This window comes from Lepus europaeus, chromosome 20 (assembly GCF_033115175.1).
Source record: "Lepus europaeus isolate LE1 chromosome 20, mLepTim1.pri, whole genome shotgun sequence".
Lineage (NCBI taxonomy): Eukaryota > Metazoa > Chordata > Mammalia > Lagomorpha > Leporidae > Lepus > Lepus europaeus.
This window is the reverse complement of record NC_084846.1, coordinates 13,905,133-13,915,073: the sequence shown is the minus strand read 5'-3', so window position 1 is coordinate 13,915,073 and position 9,941 is coordinate 13,905,133. Positions and strand designations below refer to the sequence as shown.

At 43.4% G+C, this 9,941-nt stretch overlaps 1 pseudogene; it reads right to left on the bottom strand.

Moving 5' to 3' along the window:
* Positions 1 to 3,347: 3,347 nt before the first annotated feature.
* LOC133749438 (constitutive coactivator of PPAR-gamma-like protein 1) lies at positions 3,348 to 6,644 on the bottom strand (annotated as a pseudogene).
* Between the last annotated feature and the right edge of the window lie 3,297 nt (positions 6,645 to 9,941).

Here is a 9,941-nt window from a genome sequence, read left to right as displayed (position 1 = left end):
AAAAGGTACTTTAATCCACTGTTGGTGGTAATGTGAACTGGTAAAGCCACTATGGAAGACAGTATGGGAATAACTCAGAAATATGAATATAGGCTTTCCATATGACCCAGCTATCCCACTCCTAGGAATTTAACCAAGGGAAATGAAATCAGCATATGAAAGAGTTCTCTGTTCCCCCCTATTTATTGAAGCTCAATTCACAATAGCAAAGACATGAATCAACACAAATGCTTGACAAAGACTTGTTAAAGAAACCAAGGATTTATTTACACCATGGAATACTACACAGAAGTAAAACAAATGAAATGTAGCTATTTGCATCAAAATGGATGAATCTGGAAAACATCCTACTTTGTGAAACAAGCCAGAATGAAAGGGACAAATACCATATGTTCACCCTGACCCATCATAGCTAACAGAGCACCTAGAAGGCAAATCTGTAGAAATGAAATTGACACTATGAGAAAGCAAAGACTCTGAACAGCCCTTGTCTCTAATGCTGAGAAACAGTATTTTCTTTTCTTCTCTCTTAGTATTTGTTGAATTCTTCTCTTAGCATAGAATAATCATATGTGTATAAAGTTAAATTAAAATATATCCTAGTCAATAATAAAAGTGGGAATAAGAGAGGGAGAAGGAATAGGGGTAGGAATGTGGGTGGCAGTGCAGGCACAGTGGGAAGAATCACCATGTTCTTAAAGTTGTAATTATGATGTGTATGAATTTTCTAACTGTAAAGCTGTATAACTCTGTATACATTACCACAGATTTACCTAAGGGTACAGTTTAAAAACTTGACATGAGACCCCAAGCCCTCTTATGCCAAAGAGGAATAATAGCATTTTAAGTGTTAAAGTGATATGAATAGGATTAATAGTTAGGTAAAAAATAATAGATAGAATTAAAAGGAAGTAAGGGATCCAACATGGGAATCAGTCCAGACATCAGACTCATAGAATGACAATCACTTTAAGTAGCACTATGACCTCAGAATCAGCCCTTAAGGCATGCTGGTCTGGCTGAGAGCATTTCAGGCATGGAAAGCCAAGACACTGTGACAAAAAGTGTTCTACATGAAGGACCATCTATGGGTGAGACTGCAGTGGAAAGAAGTGATCATTAAAGAAGGTACTTTTCTCTGAAGGGAGGCGAGAACTTATACTTTGCTTATGGCTTTGTTAAATACTGACAGATTTTGTGGATTCTAAAGCCTTCCATAGCCTAAGCAGCTCATGTCAAGAGCCTTGGGTGATCACTGAGGTCACAGATAAGAGTGTTAATTGTTAAATTAACAACAGGAGTCACTGTGCACTAACCTCCCATGCAGGATTTCTGTCCTCAAAGAGTTTTTTTAAGAGAGTTAGTAATAAAACTTGTTTTCAAAGATTTACTCGATTTTAGCATATTAAATGGAGGATATACTTATGTCTCTTATAATTTAGGCCAAAGTGTCGAACTCCATTGCTTGTTTTTGTAGGTGCTTCATTAACTAACAACAAAACTTGTTCCCAAAGATTTACTTCCTCTTAATACATTAAATAAAGGATACTCTTATGTCTCGTAAGCTACAGTTATGTCTAAGTGCTAACAAAAGATGTATCATTTTGGGGTGCTTCTTTAAAGTTAGTTAAGTTTCTCCAAAAAAAAAATAATGAAATTAACTGAAACACAATGAATTGGAACTGCCCTGTCTCAACTGTAGAGAAAGTTTCTTTATTCTTTTTTCTTTTTCTTTTTTTCTTTTTATCATACAAATTGATGAACTCTTGACTTACTATACTTTTTTTTATACTAGTAGAATAAAGATTTTTATTAAGCATTGTAAGTTGCATTCAATAGCCTCCAATACACCACACCACAGTCCATCATCAGTCAATCAAACCCAACAGCAGTTCATTCTTCACAATCCATGAGTTAGGGCAGAACTCCCTTCAACTTACAGTAAGATCCTACTTAGCTGTTGTAGGCAGGGGTTGGGAAATTACACTTCATTTCTGATCACAAATGTGATGAAGAGCATCAGAAGTATATGGAAACGATAAGAAGTGATTGTGATTTCAAAGTACAATGTTGGGAAACATTAACAAAACATCAAAATGATAGAAGTATACCTGCTTCTACTAAATTCTTGATGAGAAAGTTCTTACCACAAGCAGTTTGTTTCCTGCTACAGAAGAGAGTTTTTTGTTAAGATTAAAGGGTTTTTTTTTCACAGAATTTGATATTTTGCTAATATGAAGGCATAAAACAGCAACAAAGAACAATAATGCATACAGCAGTGAATACACAAGGGTAATGCTGATATTTGAAATGGCTAGGTAATTTTGGGAGGTTTTAGAATAAATGCAACAGAGGTCAATAATCACAAAATGTTAAGGTTAGAGCAAGATCAGTCAATTACTAAACAGAGTTAACAGCTTTTATAGGACTATTACTGATTATTAGCATTTTTGTTTTGCAAATGGGCACATACTGATGAGAAAGGAAGAAAGGAAAATAACATGCATAATATTAACTACACACTTTAAAATTTATGAAATATGCAGAGGTTTAGCTCAAGAAGTAGTACTAATGTCTACATCCGATTCAAAATCACATAGTTCACTGATCACAGATGCATGGTATTAGTCACCAAAAGTTTCAGAACACATTGTGTGGATTTTGAAAGGTCATTTGCATCTTCTATGATTTCAACTTTACCTCCATTTAACTTGCTTATAATGTATGTATGATGTACTGTGCATTTAAAATCAGCAGAAGGGCAACATTACTCTATAATTTTTCAGTTTCAATAGTTGCACTTTTTTTTTAACACAAAAGAACCACATCAACAATGATGAAATTTAAGAAAGAAAAATTGTGGTTGTGCCTTATTTCTTTCCTAATCATAAAAAAACAAAGCCTTAAACAAAGCTTCATTGTGAAAGAGTAATGCAAAATCAAATATAATGGCATACATATGGTGTCAAATATTTTAAATTATATTTAAGCTACATACACTTAAAGACTTCCAAAAATTGTTTTCTTTATAGTTTAAGAAACACAACTATAGGCTTTTGTCATAATCAGTTTAAACTTCATGTGTACTTCATTTTAAGTGTGGGAGTCACATGCTCTTCATTTTCTTTCTCTCTTTATTTGTTTTATTGTAGCATTTCGACCACGACTGGTTAAAACTAAAAATGTGTTGTTTAAATCTCTGATATCAAAGAGGGATCTGGATTTCAAAAGTCCTCATTTTTCTCTTACAGAAAGGACAAAATGTACATAACTGCAGGCTCTCTTTCTCTCCAGATATTCCTAAATCCTTACCCTTCCAGCATCCTTCACCCTCCATAAAAATAAGTTTACTCTCCTTTATTTAAGACAGCTGCCTCCAGTGCAGCTTCTCTGCGGCAAGCACTGTCTGTACTTACTGCATTTAAGTGAGGATTTGTATTGCACGTTTTAGAGTCACTGTTCAAGGCACTTTCGGAGCAGTTGGGGACCCTGGCATTACCCGCACTCCCATTCATCTGGGGCAGGGGCTTCTCCTCAGCTGTCACTCCGTTTTCTGCCAGGGACCCATCTGAAGATGTGGCAGACGACTTGGGTTCCCCGGATTTCAACTTGAGCTCTTTGGCTACTTCCTCTGCTGAAGCAGCATACGGGGGTCTGCTCTGAATCGCTCCCTGGTTCTTACAGCCTCTGCCATAGCACCTTCCACCTCTTCCAAAGGTTCGAATCACTGGGGTGGAAATAACTCCTCTTGGACACCCTCTGGCAGATCCTCCAACAGAGACCACCTGCAAGGGGAAGGACCACAGCCCCCACAGTGCACCTGTTCCTGGCCCAGTGGCCCACCACGGTGCCAGCAATTTCTAGCTTCCCTCCCTGAGCAGGCATAGGTTGGACTCCGCCCTGGGCCTTGCTAGTTCTGCTGTTGTCACTGCCTGAGAAGGCTCCACAGGGTGCCGGCACCACCACTACGTAGGGGACTGTCACTACCACTTCCCCATAGGGGCCTCCAAAGCCACAGACTCCTGAAAAGCCTCTGCCCCTGCCCTGGGAGGGTGGCACGGGCCCTAAGTGCTGTAGGTACACTGAGGTGGGGTAGAAGGGCACAGCAGGGTGTGGGGGGGAAGGGCAGAGGGTGGTTTTGCCAGGAGAGGTTGAGCCCCTTGAGGATGCTCTGGTGCATCTTCTCCACCTTGGCAGCCTTCTCGGCCTGATCATCACAGAGGTAGATGAGCAGGGTCTTTTCCTGGCTGGCTTTGAGGAGCTTGCACTGTGAGAGCTTCCCATCAAAATACATCCATGGAAAATAGTGCTCTCAGGGGATGGGCTGTCCACACGTGTCATTTGTGAATAGTGCCATGTCCACCTCACTCATGAAGAGGGCTGACAGCTGAATCCCTCGGGGGTTGAGGTTCTCAGTCTTGAGCTCCTGTAGCTGATTTGGCTCATGGAGCTTGGGGGACAGCACCTGGGCAAGGAAGTCGTCTAGCTCCTGACGCCATAGTATTTGAGCTCCTGGCCACTTCATCATATACCTTAAGATGCAGGAGAGCACCATGAGGTGGAAGGGCACATTGGCAGGGTTCAGCATGGCAGGAGTGTCTGACCACATGCAGGTCAGGAAGGCCCTCATCCTGTGGTTCTTGTCCTCCACTGCCTTGCCCAGCCAAAGCCTCTTCAAGTTGGGGCAGGTCCATTCCCTGAAGGCCAGGACTTCCACCAGTTCTGGAGTTTGAAGAGACTTCCCTTTGTAAGCTGCCCATTCCCTAATAATCACCAGCAAGAATTCTGGTGGAAGTCTGTTCTTTCTAAAAGCAAGTCACTCAGTTTTCTTTCTGCTTTCTGCCAAACTTAACAGGACTCCGTAAACATACTGATGAACTGGCCTATAGAGAAGGGTGGCCAGAGGCAGGTCTTTGTTGGCTTCATCTTCAATAGAAACAGCAATTTTGATTTCACCCTTGATCAGGACATGGAAGATGTAGGCGTACATCAGCCTCTTCTTATGCCTGTGCTCAGCCACTCTTAGCACCTCAGGAGCAACAGGGGGCAGGGGAGGAGTAGTGATGTCCATGTGGTTCCTGGTGGGCATCGACAGGAGGCACAGGATTAGATGGCTGTGCCCATCTGGCTCCCTTTGCCTTCCACTGGCTGGCTTCCCGAAGAGGCATTGGATGAACCTTCTGCCTGCATCCCCCCATGCCTGAGGTTCTGCATGGCTTCCTGTCTCCCAGCCAATCTTGTTCCCGCTGATGTGGTTTGTTGCCCCTGCACTGCCCTCATTGTTGTCTGAAGATGATGAAGTGGAAGAACCAGGGAAGTTGAACCAGGGGATCCACGTGGTTGGGGCTGCCACCCTGGGCTGGACTGATGGATGAGGAACTCTCATACAGCAGTGTGTGCTTCCCCTCATGCGGAATGTTGCTGTAGCTGTTCTGTTCCACCATGGCCTTCCTGCTCCAGTCCAGATCATAGGCATATGGTACCCTGGCCCGGGGTGCCCCCTGAGCTGGGCTTCTGTGGGGCTGCGGGCTTCACTTGCACAGAGGTCTGTGGAATGTTGAGCATCTGAGGGGGAACATAAGGCGGCACCATCCCAGGAATTCCAAATGGATTTGGTCTGGCTAAGTAATGTGGTGGTGACATGACACAGGCTTACTAGTTGCTGAGTAATATCCAATCTCTCTCTTAAATCAAGTGACTTTGTCATCTGCTCTAGACTGTGAGTGCTAGAAAACATCTTCAGCTATGGCATCGAGGTCAGAGCTGTCCTGAATGTTGTGGATGTAGTCGGCAACAGCTTTGATCACTACATCAATGGGTGGCAAGACCAGCTGGTCGGTCCGGACCTTTAGTAAGGCTAGTGGATGTTCTGGACTTTGCAGACTCCAATGAAACAATGCCAGATCCTCATCAGGTAGAATGTGATTTCCTGGCAGAGAAGCAAAAACAGGAAAACGGTTTGGATTCAGGTCCAACTACTTGGCAACCTTGTGCATCAGGTACTGGCTTGTGATGAGACTCTTCCCATTGTGACTCAGTTTGAGAGCATGGGTGCTGAAGTAATAAGGGATGTTGCACAAGGCGTGGTCGGAGTCATATGGCACCAGGCAGTGGAAGCCATTCTCTCTGCAGAAGCCAGTCACCTCCTGATGGTGATCCTCAATGCTCTGTGCGACCTTGATGTAAAAGCAGATGAGCGCCAGGCAGATGCAGTGGGCCATGCAGAGGGGCAGCAGGAACCAGACTTTGGGCGGTGGTGTGCCCTTGTTCTAGATGTGGCTTACGATCACCTGTGCCATCTGGCGCTCCTTGCCCTGCCACTTGACCCACTCGTGCAGCTGTGCCTTCTCCAGTGCACCTTTGAAGAACACCAGCAGCTAGATGTTGCTGCCGAAGCAGGCCTTGGCCAGCACCTTCAGGTAGCTGAGCATCTGGCTCCACTGGCCGCCGCTGACCCAGTCAGTGTAGAAGTGCTGTACAGGTGATACAGGCAGTCATTGGCGTTCACCAGCAAGCAAAGCGGGGTCTGCAGGGGCCGCTGCCACCCACCGCCCACCAAGCTGCTCCAGCGTCTGCAGTTCCACTGTCATCACAGTGCTTGGTCAGTGCTTCTTGATGTAGTCCTGGAAGCCCTGCATGCCCATGGTGGCATGGCCCTGGAGCGGAAGCGGCGGCCTCTAGGGCAGGCTGGGGTGGGTCAGGGGTGCACTCATGGCCAGTGAGGCTGCCATGTGCTGCCGCCTCCCTGGGCCGAGTCTAGGAGAGACCTGCTGCTGCCGCCACATTGCTACATTGCTAGGCCAGGCAGGCGGGCAGGCGGGGACTGAAAGTAGATCTTTGGATAAAATAAGACTGATAATAGGAGAGAGAGGAAGAAGAGAGGTGGGAGTGTGGGTGGGAAAACGGAAACGGTGGGAAGAATCTCAATATTCTTAAAATTGCACTTAAGAAATACATGCTGTTACTGCTCATTCAATGAGAGGTTAAAACAAAGAAAATAATTAAGTAAATATTGCTTGTATCTATAGATAGTCTGAGATTGAGATAAGCATAACATGCAATTTCAATGACGTTTTTAAATGAAAATGCTGACAACATGACACTCTAGTACAGAGTCATTCTGGACTCAATTTACCACAGGAAGACTGTGGAGATGTATAGAATTAAGATGTTGCAGGCCTGTCTAGGAGATTGCTTTCTTGCAGAAAAAAAGAAAAACACAAAGAAAAAATCAGAATCTCATACAGAGCTCAAAATTTCCTTCAGGATTGAAACAATGCCTGAGTCAGCCTTCCACATCTTAAAATAATTTCCAATATATTAGAATGCACTGTTCTAAAGAGAGAGAGTGGCATTTCCCAAAGACAAGGAGGTTGAAGGGGCTTCTCTGGGAAAATATTGGTTTAGGACCAGAAATGCAAGCCTTTATTTAGGGAACAGGACAAGAATGGAATCTTCCCATTTATGGAGAAATATCTAGGGTTTGGACACTACCAATATTTGGATAACTTTCAAGTAGGCAGGGACCAAAACAAAAACTGAAACAAAAAGGGAATAAGAAAATGAGGCTCATGAGGTCCCCATTGGAATTCCCTTAATTTCCCAGCAAGACATACTGCATCAACTTATAGCTCAAAGTTCACTATTACCCCTCTGTATTCTCAAGGAAATCATTTACACTTGCAGAGCATTGATTACATAAGCTTGGAATTATAAATAGGGAGATTGATCTGCACCTGCCAAGAAATTACATCTGTGAAAAGACCAATGCCTGCACCTGAAAAAAACCCACACACAGTTGTCAAATTTTAAATTTGTAAGGTGAGAACTGACAGGATTCTAATCAGAAAGGAGCGAATGGAACAGGAAAAGCTGAGATAGTCAAGCCTGACCTCATAAAGTTAAGAATTAAAAGGAGGTGCTTTAGCAAAGCAAATATGACCATCATTGAGCAAAGGAAAGGGAGAGACGGAGCATCATAATGAGAAAATGACCAGCAATAAAAAGGAAGAATGCTGGAATCACCTTGGGAGATGTGGAATATTATTGAGTATAAAAAGAATTTCAATTTCTGGGCAGCTCATCAAAAGTACCAGAATAGGGTCTCGAATTTAATTATAAGCAATGGTGTGTAGGTTATTTCTGGCTCCCTGGATGGGAGTGAGACTTTCTCTATGTACTAATACCTAAGTGTGGTCTGAGAAGTACCTGGATCAGAATCAGGTGGATCTTGTTATGCTCCCAGTAGGCACAGGAGTCTGCACTTACACAGCTCCCAAGGTATTTCTTCCGAGTATAAAGTCTTTTTTTTTTCTGTCAGAAAGTCTATTTATTTATTTTTTTCCTTTTTTTAACTTTTATTTAATGAATATAAATCTCCAATGTACAGCTTATGGATTACAATGGCTTCCCCCTCCCATAACTTCCCTCCCACCCACAACCCTCCCCTTTCGGGCTCTCTCTCCCCTTCAATTCACATCAAGATTCATTTTTCAATTCTCTTTATATACAGAAGATCAATTTAGTATATATTAAGTAAAGATTTCCACAGTTTGCACCCACATAGAAACACAAAGTGAAACATACTGTTTGGGTACTAGTTGTAGCATTAAATCACAATGTACAGCACATTAAGGACAGAGATCCCACATGAGGAGCAAGTGCACAGTGACTCCTGTTGTTGACCTAACAAATTGACACTCTAGTTTATGGCACCAGTAACCACCCTAGGCTCTCATCATGAGATGCCAAGGCTATGGAAGCCTTCCAAGTTCGCCGACTCTGATCATATTTAGACAAGGTCACAAAAAACAGGGTGAGGATAGTAACCAATGATCCTAAGAGTGCCATTAACCAGGTCTGAACAATTATACAGCATTAAATGGGGAACAGGACCATCAGTACACACAGGTTGGGAGTAGAGCCATTGGTAGTAGAGTAGAAGTTATGATTATGAAGGAATGAGGCCCAAGTGCGCTAGACAGGGTCTAGAACAAAGGACAGAGTCATTATTAGAGGAGCTAAGAAAGGTGCTGTCTAAGATACAATTAAGTTTTCTGATTGAGAGGCAAATAGAACCTGACAGAAGGGGCTTGATAATAATCTGGTGGGCTTTAGGCCTTGTAAGTTAAGAGGCCCAGACCTATCTATCTCTTCACATGGGGTATATCCTAAGGGAGGTGTGAACCTCCTAGGGGAAGGCACTCTGTTGACTTTCATTACTTGGCTGGCCTGGGAGGAGAGCTGGCCAGGTAAAGGCAGGGGGCATCTCTAACAAGAAATTTACAGTTCTGCCTGCAAGGTTGCTGACCCTAGTTGGCCGTCCCTTCAGCTGCAGTGGTCACTTTAGAAGTTGGGCTGAGTGAAGGGCTTTTCAGCTTAGAGCCAATAAGATCTGTGGCTCTGACCTGGGCATCCTTCGACTCCAGGGCAGGTCCATTTCCAGTGATCCAACTCTTGGCTAGCAGAGCTGCCAGGGCTCTTCACAAGCTGACTTCTGCTGAAGCCCAGGCTTACCACATTGAAAGCCACTGCAGTGGACTGGCCTGTTGGGTCTCCTTGAGGGCAGATCACTGTACAGATCAGCCATTAATAGGCCTGCCACCCATTGCTTCTGATGCCTAGCTTTCTTTTCCTCCTGGTTTGTGTTAAAGCAGACTAGAGGATGCAAGTCAAGGGAGTGCTCAAGTCCCATCTCTAACCTTCGGTGGCCTGAACTACAAGTCTATAGTCACAGGCATGTTCTTTAGTAGTTTTTCTAAGGTAGACAATGCCCATGAGGAAAATTATATTCTCCCTTAAAAACTTTCTTTACCTTTGGTCTGAAAGGGAGGTTTTTTCCTACTTACTGTTTACTTCACTGAAGGCGAAGTAAATCTAGCTATGAGCTTATAATTTAAGCTCTTATTTTGGCTATGCTATTACAGAAAAATGTTAGCCAT